This window comes from Canis aureus, chromosome 24, assembly GCF_053574225.1.
Source record: "Canis aureus isolate CA01 chromosome 24, VMU_Caureus_v.1.0, whole genome shotgun sequence".
NCBI classification, from domain to species: Eukaryota; Metazoa; Chordata; class Mammalia; order Carnivora; family Canidae; genus Canis; species Canis aureus.
In genome coordinates, this window is record NC_135634.1 from 18,819,186 (window position 1) to 18,831,098 (window position 11,913).

General features: G+C 40.4%; 1 long non-coding RNA gene across 1 annotated transcript; it reads right to left on the reverse strand.

Annotated features, from left to right (window-relative positions):
- Positions 1 to 2,326: 2,326 nt before the first annotated feature.
- LOC144296468 (uncharacterized) lies at positions 2,327 to 8,571 on the reverse strand. Its single transcript, XR_013363581.1, has 2 exons — positions 8,418 to 8,571; positions 2,327 to 2,522 (listed from the first exon to the last, which is right to left on the reverse strand). It is a non-coding gene; the product is annotated as an uncharacterized LOC144296468 (long non-coding RNA).
- Between the last annotated feature and the right edge of the window lie 3,342 nt (positions 8,572 to 11,913).

The following is an 11,913-nucleotide window of genomic DNA, read 5'->3' on the forward strand; positions in this document are numbered from 1 at the left end:
AAAGATAAGGTGATAGATTTGATCCTCAAAAACCTATGTTAAAATCAGGGGGTAGGGGCACCTGGGTGGCTCAGTCAGTGAAGCATCTGCCTTTGGCTCAGGTCATGATCTCAGGGTCCTGGGATCCAGCCCTGTATCAGGCTCCCTGCTGAGTGGGGAGTCTGCTTCTTTCTCTCCCTCTGCCTCTATCCCTACCATGCAGCTCATGCTCTGTCTCTCTCTCTCTCACGCTTTCACTCTCTCAAATAAATAAATAAAATCTTAAAAAAACAAAAAACAAAAAACAAAGGATACTTAATCCCAGTGGTCTTACAGAAGATTTTCTTGTTTTTGTTTTTTAAATTGTGGGAAAAAAACACATGAAATTTGCCATCTTAACCATTTTAAAGAATATAGTTTAGTAGTGTTAAATATATTTATATTGTTGTGCAACCCATCTTTGGAACTTTTTAAGCTTGCAAAACTGAAATTCCATATCCACTAAATAAGAGCTCACTCCACCCATCCCTCCCCAGCCCCTCATAACCACCATTCTACTCTCTGTTACTATGAATTTTGCTATTTTAGATACCTCACATAACTAGCATCAAAGACACAAAATTTGCCAGCCTTCTCCCTGCTTTCAAGAGTCAAAGGCTACTTGTCGTCCATCAAAAAAGTGAACAAGTTCTCCAATACCAAAGTGGATCAACCCAATTTTCAAGCAGAAAACTAGTCTTTAAAAAAGGAAAAGTCTGAGACTTCAATTTACCTATTTGTGGAAAAAAAATATCTTGAATAAGAATTAATTGTGTGAATGAAGTGTCCTGTCAACGAACAATTCTTGACAACTCTACACCTTACATTTAAAAAAAATTAAAATTTTATTTTAACTGCTTATTTCTACTCCTTTCTATTAACCTTTAAGGGTACCATTGAGTGCTTAACTATGGATAATTATCTGGGAAAATGACAGTTGTTGCATATGGCCCGCAGAATGTGAAGGCATGTCTAAACTACCCCTTGTTTTCTACTATCCCTCCTTATTTCTGTTTTCGAAAGTGTACCCACTTCCATACTCTTGCAAGACTAGTCTTCTCACAACTTCAGGGAAAACTCCTGTTCATCTGCTCTGGAGTGTTGCTTTAATCTGAACTGTTCCATATGCCACTTTTAGATGCCCACTCTATGCCAGGCTTTGAGCTAAGGGTTATGGGTGGGAATGTAAGTAAGACACCACCATGAGTTTCAAGGGGCTCACCATTCAGTGGAGAATACACATGTTAAGCAAATAGTTATACTTGATGTAATAGTGAGTGTACGTACAAGCCATTAGCAAGCACCAACAAAATGTGGTTATTGAGAGGTTTCACAGAGAGGATGATATTCAGGCGAGATCTTAGAGGATAAACATAATTTTCTAGGTAGAGAGGGAAAAGGTATTCAAGACAAAAATAAAAGCATATCCAAGGACAGATCATCAAGACAGAAGACGTCAGAATGATAGGAAAATGGTGAATAGGCACATCTGAGCTCTTGTCCTCGCATAGAAATATCAAAAAGCACGAAGAAATTGTTAAAACCAACTTTATCAGAACTCTAGAAAATAATCGAAGGCTTACAGAAACCAGGCAAATGCTGAATCAAGAAAAGGCAATTTCTAAATAATAGGAAATCTTTGTTTCTTTGTTTACGCTATCCTGAGCCCTTCAGTGGCCTTAGAAAAGAAAGAGGTAATATTTGTTTTTTGGGATTTATTTGTGACTGGCTTATTTCGTTTAGCATAATGGCTCATCCATGTTGTACCATGGATCATAATTTCCTTCCTTTTTAAAGACCAAATAATATTGTATCATATGTACACACCACATTTTGTGTTTCTCTTCATCCAACAATGGGCATTTCGCTTGCCTCCACCTCTTGATTATTACGAATAACAGTGCTATGAACACGAGCGGGCAGATATCTCTTAGAAATCTTATCTTCCCTTCTTTTGGGTATATACCCAGAAGTAGGATTGCTGGATCAGATGATCATCCTATTTTTAATTTTTTATTCTCCATAGTAATTGCAGCCATTTTACAGTCCCAACCAACAGTGCACAGCATTTTATAAGCCTTTAAAAGAATAGAAATTTCCTCTGCTGTATTCACTGTTTCAAAGTATACAAAAAGAAGTGTTAAATTTCTTTCACAAGGCAAGTATAATTTGATCTTCAGATTTGTTAAGTACTCCAATTAGACCAACTTCTTTAAATTTAAAATTGAATATCAATACACAGGACACAAGGGCACATTAAAAGATTGGTTTCTTCTAGAAATGAAAAGTTAATATAACACTAGGAAAATAAAACATATTACTTATTTTATTAATAAAAGAAAAATCAGGGATCCCTGGGTGGTGCAGCGGTTTGGCGCCTGCCTTTGGCCCAGGGCGCGATCCTGGAGACCCGGGATTGAATCCCACGTCGGGCTCCCAGTGCATGGAGCCTGCTTCTCCCTCTGCCTGTGTCTCTGCCAATCTCTCTCTCTCTCTCTGTGTGACTATCATAAATAAATAAAAAATTATAAAAAAAATAAAAGAAAAGAAAAATCATTGATATATCAAATTATTCTTATTACTTCAAAATCTATTCATGATTGGCATATTTTAAAATGAAGGTATTATATGTAATGGTAGTTCGTTTTTCTTAAAAGTAGAAAAATAACATAATCCATAATCTATAATCTTACTTTTTCTATTTTTTTAGATTTCTAGAAATGCTGTGAGGTTTTTTATAATTTAAAAATATGCAGACCTATTTGTTTTCCTATTAGTTGTGCATTACATGACTGTATGGAAAGAGAATCCGGGGGCATTAACCAAAAATATTCTAGAAGTAATAAATGTATTCAATAAAATAGCATAAGGTAAAGCTATGAACACTGTCCTAGAGACATGTAAGTAGAAAATACAGTAAAATTCGCTTTGCGGGATAACTATAAACAACAACAAATAACCCAGCAAACATCTGGGTATTCATTTACCTGGGCAGACAAGAAATTCATACCTTAGGCCTCAATTGATTCAGTCTTTTAATAGGAAAACCCTGGCCTATTGCAGAATGGTACACAGTTTGTGATCTTATGGTTAAAAAAAAAAGATTAGATGCACCCTCCTACGACATGGATGTAATTTAGAGAAAGGACTGGGGGAAGGCACAGGAAGTGGGGTTGGGGTGGTGTCACCAGATGACTGTCACTTATTACTTATATACTTTCCTATTATTTGAAATGTCACTAAAATGTATTTATGTGTTGTCCACGTGACTTTTTTAAACAAGAAAGAGAAGAAAACTGTGGCCCAGGCTGGGAGCTCACTTGCAGGAAGTCAGTGGCAGGGTGCGACCTAGACCTAACACCTGATAGCCAGACAGGGCTGCAGTAGGTCCCAGAGAAGAAAAAGGGCTGGAATGATAGGACCATGTTGCTCTGCTGTGCTAGGTGCTGTGCAGGCGCAAACCCAGCCGGCTCACACCCCAGCTCAGCCAGCCAGTCAAGGCAGGCAGTCCCCCACCCTCCACCCCTCACCCCCAGGAGGCAACATTCCAGATGGTTCTTGCACAGTAGGAGCCAGCCACGGGGAGGGAAGGGCAGACAGTGCTCTAGGAAGAGGGACTGCTACCAGGAGGTTGCTACCATACAAACCACAAGAGAAATACCTTTAGAAAGCAAATCATCAATCTATGTCAAATGCCAGAGGAAGGTAAAAAATTAAGGTGGCAAAAACTCCACTGGATTTGGGTGGAAGATGGATTACAAACTGCAAGAGCAGTTTCTGTAGAGTTACGGGGTGAAGTCAGAGTGCAACAGGTCAAAAAGTAAGTGAGAAGCAAGAAGAAAATAAATGCAAATTACTCGCTTGAAAGAAACAAAACTGGGAGAAAAGAGGCTGTGTGACAATTCATAGGCTGCTGGGTGGAGGATGCAGGTGGTCACTGGCCTGAGGAAGTTGTAGAGGTTTAGTGAAAAGGATGGAGAGGGAGCCGACAAGACAAGAGCATTAATGTGGTTGCATTAAATTGCAGGAGTGTATGAAGTTTTTCTCCCATAACTTTCAGTAGGATGAGAAATGGGATTTGGCTAAATCAGTCCAAGGTTAGCTAAAGTTTAGCAGAGGAGGCTCAGCAATTAGAAAAGTGGGGTGGAGGACATGGCTGGTGCTGGTCAGAGGAGCTGCTAAAATGGAGATTCACAGGACCTGGAATGTAGGAAGAAAAGGAAGGGCAGTCGGGACACTGAACCGGAGAAAATGGAGAGGTGGGGTTTAGGAGGGGAGGAGGGAAAAGAGATATGGCCAGAAAATGGAATATTAGAATTTAATATTATCTTGATAAGATAAATTGGTCTTGGAGCCTAAATTAATTAAAATCTGTTTTAGCTGCATTTAACAAAAGCTTCCCCCCTCCCCCATAAGAAGTTTGCTTTTGCTCACTTAAATGAAGTCCAGAGGAAGGTAATACATAATTCTCTTGTAGCTCTGCAGTTATCAGTGGCCCAGGCCCATCTATTTTTCTGCCCTGCCATCCTAGTACATGACTTCTATCCTCAAGGCTACCTCATGATCTAAAATGGCTGCTGTGCACCAGCCATCACAACCATTGCAAGAAGTAGCACAAAGGAAGAAGGAAAAAGCAAAAGATATGCCTGTCAGCTTCCAAGAAGCCTACCCAACACATTCACTTCATCTTTTTTGGCCATAACTTCATCATCACATCCAGTAGCCAAAAGTCATTTTTAATTCAAGGTTAGATCAGAGTTCTGTCACTGAGGAAGGAGGGAATGCTGGGTAGTCGGTAGGTAGCTGCAGTTTGGCACAGAGACGCAAGCCAGTTCTGAGATAAAGGCAGGACATTGCTTCCTGAAGGTAACAGGAAATTAGAATCTTCTGTATCCCGCTATCTCTTGGAAGCTGTTACCCCAAAGTACCAAGAGAATTTGCCAGACCCAGAGAGTTCCACTAGTGGGTTAGGGGAGGAAGCCTTCACTGTGATTTTCAGTGTAGTCATCCAGAACAGCCTGTATGCTTAGTTGCCTAAAAAAAGGCACCACCCTATCGTTTTTTCCAGTCTTGTTTTAGGCTGGAGTGAATATTGAATGAATAGTCTTTGAAAATTCTGAGTCAGGGCAGAGAGGTCACAATGAGAACTCAGTGCCTTCCTCGTGAATGCTCCACTGTCGGCCGCTTCCGCCCACCATTCACATCACTCAGGTTAGACAATGGGTTGGATTCTTCCACTGTGTCTCTATCCCTCTGCCCCCACGGCTCCCTCTGAAGTTTCATTTGTCACTAACCCAATGAGGAGAAATGCATCGGAAGAGTGGATCCCAAGAATCCAAAGAGTGGAAAATGGTGTCCATCCCTTCCTTCTATGCTAGCAGACCTTTGCACAGTTCATTCTTGTAATGCTTTCTGGGATTTGAGTCAGGGCCCTTCTAGCCCTTCAGAGAAGACCAGGGGTTCGGACATAGACTTCATGAAAGTGGGAAGACAAGCCTCTGTGGCCTGACACTTCAGAGGCATGCCCACACCCTGGAAAGATTGGCAATTAAGTTTAAAGATTCGAAGTGAATTCCAGTTTCTCACACTCACAGAAAAGTCTGTGTTAGTTGGTGGGTTGGAGCTTCAGAAACACAACTCAAAGCTCCCAGGCCGACATCAGCTGCTGGCCCTCGCTGCCTTTGCGGTTCTGTAGGACTCGGGTCCCCGCACTGTGACCAACAGTCCTTCCCAATCACAGACTACTCCTACCTTGGATTATCGTGTGGAAACAGTTGAGATGCGACCAATTAGAGTGTAATCATGAATAAATCTAGGGAAAACATCCTTCACATCTGGTCAACAATTAATGAGGGTTTTCACTTCAAAGAGGGGGGAGAAAGTCCAAATACCCTAGCTTTCCTGGTCTTGGTGGTGTGGCACAGAGTGATGGAGACTCACTGCCCTGGGCCACCCAGGCAGGGCAGGTGTTGCAATCCCCCACCCAAGCAGAGCACCTGAGGGAAGCTGGCAGAAGCAGCCTGGGCGCCGCTGTTTACCGTCTGCTCTGCCTTAGGAGGTACCAAGTTAAACATTGTTTACTTTCCGTAATGAAAAACAATGGAACTAGCAGTGAAAAGGGGCAGTAGCCCAAATTAACATAAATTCACTGATGGGCAATACTACTTTGGCTTCTACGTTCCCAAGACACCCTTAATTTTTAAAATAATTGTCTTTTCTAGAAACAGCTCCATAAATACAGAGAACAGACCAGACTGATGGTCGCCAGAAGGAAGAAGGGCAAAATGCATGAAGGAGAGCTGAGAAACGGGCTTCCAACTATGGAGTGAATAAGTAAATGGGAGGAAAGGTGCCACATAGGGAATATAGTCAAGGAGACTGACATAGCAGCTTATGGCAACAGATGGAAACGACACCTGTGAGCATGGTGTAACATAAAGACTTGTCCAATCACTGTGTTGTACCCCTAAAACTAATATAACCTTGTGTGTAACTATACTTCAGTTTTTTTTTAATGATGAAGAAAAACTGTCTTTTCTAACTGTGGAACTTGGTGCTGGATAGTCTAAATAATCTGAAAAGTTCTGTCCAGTACACCTGTCTGCAGAGATGGAAGTGTTGCATATCTGTGCTGTCCAATATGGTAGCCACTAGCCACTTGTAGGTATTGGGCATTTGCAATGTGGCTGGGCTGACTGGGGACTGGATTTTTAATTTTGTTTAATTTTAACTAAAATTTAAGTAGCCACATGTGCAAGTGGCTACCAAATTAGAACAGATCTAGAAAATCAAAATAATTTTTTTGTTCAGCTAGGAAATGTGACAACTTCCCGCGGCAGATCATGAAACTGGGTTTCCTCAACAATACTGATGCAGATCCATGGACTCAGATGTGCAGCAGAAGCCCATGACTTCCTAGTTTCCACCTAAACAATAGATTTGGTTTGCAGTTCGTTAGAAATGTTGCTGATTGAAACAGTCTCTCTAAAATTCAGAAAAAGGCAAAAGAGGAAAAAGATCCATTTTAAATCCTAAGACAGGACTGTATTTATCAGTAAATGAATGCAATCCCACACCCCCCTAAAGAATCATCTTGAAGTTTTTATAGTAAGAATGAGAATGGTACCTTTTTTCATCAAGCTATATACATGGCATGAATACTTCAAATAATAGAAACCCACAGAGTGTATCTTACCAAGAAGACTGTATAATATAATAGTTTAAAACACAGACTTGGTTAAGAATTTTACTGAAATAATGACTTCCGAACTTATTTTTTGTCTGACCTTTGGGCAAGTTAGTTAACCTCTCTAATCCTTGGTTTGTTCATTGTAAAACAGATAATAATAGTACCTACTTCACAGGGCTGTTGTGAGGATTAAATAAGATAATAATTAACAAGGCTTTAGCCCTCACATGGTAAGCATTCATGAGTAAATAAATAATGGTAACCATTATTATTTTTGTTTTACTCCTCCCTAAGGTGAAGACTAGTAATCATGTAGAGAGGTCCGGGGCTTTGTTCCATGTATTAATCATACACTGATATTATTAATTTAGATACACCAAGATGGCTAAAGTAACTTTGCTGATACTTCCAGTTGTCCAGTGATGAAATTTCATCCACACTCTATGAGTTCTGAAGAGTCTCTTCATATGTAAAGCATAGGACGTTGTTCAGGAAACAGAGTATCTCATTCGGATGCAAAGAATCAGAGTTTAAGGAGTAAACTTATAGATAAAGCATTAAAATTGTCCTGAATGCAAAGGCTTTTGAGGATTTCTCAGTCTTTATCTTATAAAAATAGAGTAAATACTATATATGTAATCTGTTGTAAAGCTAATAACAAAAACTGAACTTTTATGTACTAAAATACTAAATCCTAAACCTGTTTCTTAAAGACTAAGTCAAAGTTCACACTTAGGTTTTCCTCTTGGAACTACTGTGTGATGATTATGTTGGGAAGAGAGAGGTTAGTAACCAAAGCAAATTAAACTTAGCTTAGGGTACATTGGTGTACATCTGCATTTCATAAGAAAAACTCTCATCTGGACTTGGTAGTTAAAAATATATGTGCATATATACATACATACACATACACGTGTTCACGTGGACTTAGCTATTCTGAGTGTTGTGGACAGGGAATATAGGAGAGATCATGAGTAAAATTACATCCAACTATGCAACTTTAATGAAAATCTTAAATCTAATTTTTATTAGAGTCACTTGGTTTTAACAATTTCCTGCTTCCTAAATAAAACCTTTTGAAAGGGCTCTCCGGATGTGCTCTATGAGCAATCACATGAGCAGTAGTATCCTGTTATCTTGCACCCTTTATGACCCTCTTTTCATGAACAATGGAAAACATTGAAATAGATTTTTAAAAGTTGTTTCATACCATTTCTTAGCCTTGGAATGAAAAAGTCAAGAAAAGGAATAACTTGCTTTTCAACAAAGAGAAATGAAATGTTTTGCCATCTTCCACTCTGAAATAGCCACTGTGATGAGCTGGGCTTTCAGTGAGCCAGGATGATCCTAGCGTGGTTTCCCTCTGTGACTCCTTTCCAAGAACCGTTTACTATGACCCTGCACTGCTGACTGTCAGTGGGAACCCGAAAAGAACCTGAGGGCCAGTGAGAACTCGAAGCCTACCCCTGATAATCCAGACACCCCCAGAATAAGCCCCTGAAGCCAAGCAGAGACTTTCTCAAGCACTCCGATCTCTTTCCTGCCCCTGCCTTTTTTCTTCCCACCCCTCTTCATCTCAGTCACCATTGAGTGATCATAAAGTACTGGGGGCTAGATGTAGAGATAAGAAGTTGAAAAGGACATAGGCCCTGTCCTTTAGGAAATCACAGACTGATTAGGGAAAGAGATAAGTAAAATTCACACACACATAACTAGAATAAAAATCAGTTTATCATCGCAGTGTTGTGCCACAAATGAGCTTCTGGTGCTAGAGTGGGACCCAAAGCTCCCTGGGGTTCCCAGTGCGAGTAACCTCTCCACTCTTATCTTCTCTCCCCAGAATGTTGATTGCAGCACATTCTTCCTGGGCTGCCAGAGGATGACCTCATTTTAAAGAGACTCCAGCCTCCCACAGGGCATCAATCCTTGCCTGGCACTTGGCTAGGAAGCTGAAGAACATGACCCTGCCCCCAAGCAGCCCACTGGTTAGTGGAAAACAGACTATCTAAATCACCAATAAACACAATATGTCAAGAGCAAGATATTCTGAAACCAAAGAGAATGTGAGTGGATGAATCACAATCAGTGAGCAGAGGGAAACAGCACATCTGACATACTCCATCAGACCCCTGAGAAGTAGACTAGATAAGGGGACCCCAAAAATGTTCATTTTAATTTGAATCCCTCTTTCAGGAAGAAAACATATCAATCATAGAGATAATCAGATTACATGCTATATTTACTATACTGTTGAAACTTGAAGTTGTTTTTTTTTTAATTTTTATTTATTATTTATGATAGTCACAGAGAGAGAGAGAGAGAGAGAGAGAGGCAGAGACACAGGCAGAGGGAGAAGCAGGCTCCATGCACTGGGAGCCCGACGTGGGATTCGATCCCGGGTCTCCAGGATCGCGCCCTGGGCCAAAGGCAGGTGCCAAACCGCTGCGCCACCCAGGGATCCCAAAACTTGAAGTTTTAAATAGAATTTAGTGGTAACCAAAAGCATCTTCCTTCTCAGAAACAACCATAAGAAAATTGTGAATTTGTTTGTGTGTTTTGTTTTGGTTTTGGAGTTTGTTTTGGAGGGTTAGCCTTTTGCTTGTTTGATTTTCTTAGAATAATAAATAACAGTGGGCAACAAAAAATGTCAGTGTTAGTCTGCCACAGCAGTCAAGTTCTCAAACAATCTTCAGGAGCTTTCAAGAACAGAACACAAAAAGTACCTTCACTGGGAAAAGAAGAGGGGGAAAGAAAGAATAATAACCACCACTGCACCCCTACGTTTTTGCAAAAGCCCAGCATTCAGAAGCTTCCTGGCTTGGCCTACATTGGCCGATTGGTAATTTGTAATTCAGGTTAAAAACAAAACAGAACTGGGCATTGTTCTGATACTTACCCTGATAACATCCCAAGAAAACTCTAGAGCTGGCAAGAGAGAAAAGCAGATAATGGTCAATGCTGTCACTGGAGTTTAAAATGCACTGTGATTTTTCTTTTAAAGGAACATCTTCAGTTTCCAAGACCATAAGGACAGTTTCTAACTGCAGCTCAAAATTTTCCACTGGGCTCCCTCCAGAAAACAAACACTGCTCAGTAAAGAGTGTGCAGTACAAGTGCATTTCCCAGCTTCTCTGTGGGACACTCTGTAAAGCCAAGTGCCGGCTAACCCCAACTGGAAGCTTAGACCCTAACTAGTTGAGGTTTGCTTTATTCATCAGACTGCCCCTCCCTCATAAGAAGTATATTCTGTTTCTTCTTTGCCTTTAAAATAAGAGGAATTCCTGGTACTTCAGGTCTTTTATATTCATAATTGATCCTTCTGGATGATCAGAATAATATATTTACTAAGTGCTCTAAAGTTAACAAACTGAGGGCACCTGGGTGGCTCAGTGGGTTAAGCGCCTGCCTTCTGCTAAGGTCATGATCCCAGAGCTCTGGGATCGAGTATCGCATCGGGAGGGAGCCTCAGCAGGGAGCCTGCTTCTCCCTCTGCCCCTCTCCCTTCTTGTGCTCTCTCTCTCTCTCTAATAGATAAATAAAATCTTTTAAAAAAATAGAGTTAACAAACTGAATATTTGCATATAATACATTATTTAATCCTTCAGATAGCACTGTGTGGCCTTAGTAAAGTTTCTTAAATTCGGTGAATCTCAGTTTCATTGGCCCTCAGAGGTGCACTGTAGTGCCAATCTAACAGGGCCAGCCTAACACAGAGATGGGCTCACTCGGCAAACTCTGCAGGACCCTGCATGAATACTCAATAAAAACTGGTATCAAAATAATGAGTTGATTAGATACACACACACATTAGGGGACTTCTGCTTAATATGAGCCTAAACATGTATATGCATCTCTACTCCCATCTTAAATGCCAATTAAGGAAGAAAAAAAGGTATAAACTCATAAGAACAAAGACATGGGAAGGGAAAGGAGAGGACAAGGAGGATAGCAGATCAAGTCTATGAAGACATCATGACAAAACAAATATAAAGACATTTTTTAATACAAATGGACACAAAATTGTATTCTCCATGTTCCTTTTCTTAGGAATCTACTAGTAGATGCACTTCAGCAAAATGAGGGCATTAGCCAGTGAAGAAGAAGACAAGGTATGCAGACGGCAGAAGCTCTGACCCAAGGGAGAGGCAAAGGGCTCCTGCTGGCTGCTGGGCAGTCGCCTGCAGGACTTAATCCAGATTGGAGCAGGGAAAGGAAGAAGGGGCCAAGAAACAAATGGAATAGGTCAAGTGTTCAGAGTTATGTCTGGGAGTTTAAAAAAATTATTCCTGGGCATGTGACAGATCAGTTGGAAGAGTAGGGGAAAAAATGGAACAATAGGCACATAGAAAACTAAGCAAAGGGAAAACACAGTCATTATTTACTCCATGGCCAGGGGGAAAGTTGTAAGAGAAAGAAAATGTAAACATAGAACACAGCTTAGTCCAGAAGGGATGATGTACATAGTTAAAGTCATGTAGTTGACCAATATTGATTTCACCAAAACATGAGCCATGACTCTGTTATGAGGTTGTATGTTTGGTAGGAATGGTGGGGATTATGTAATAATAGAAAGTCAACAGGTCTTTTATGCCATAATAAAAAGTCAATAGGTCTAAGATTCATAAATAATTGAATAGCATAATAAGCACACTGTTTAGAAATTTAGAGGTAAATATCAGAAGAGCTTACAAGAAATAAAGGCACTG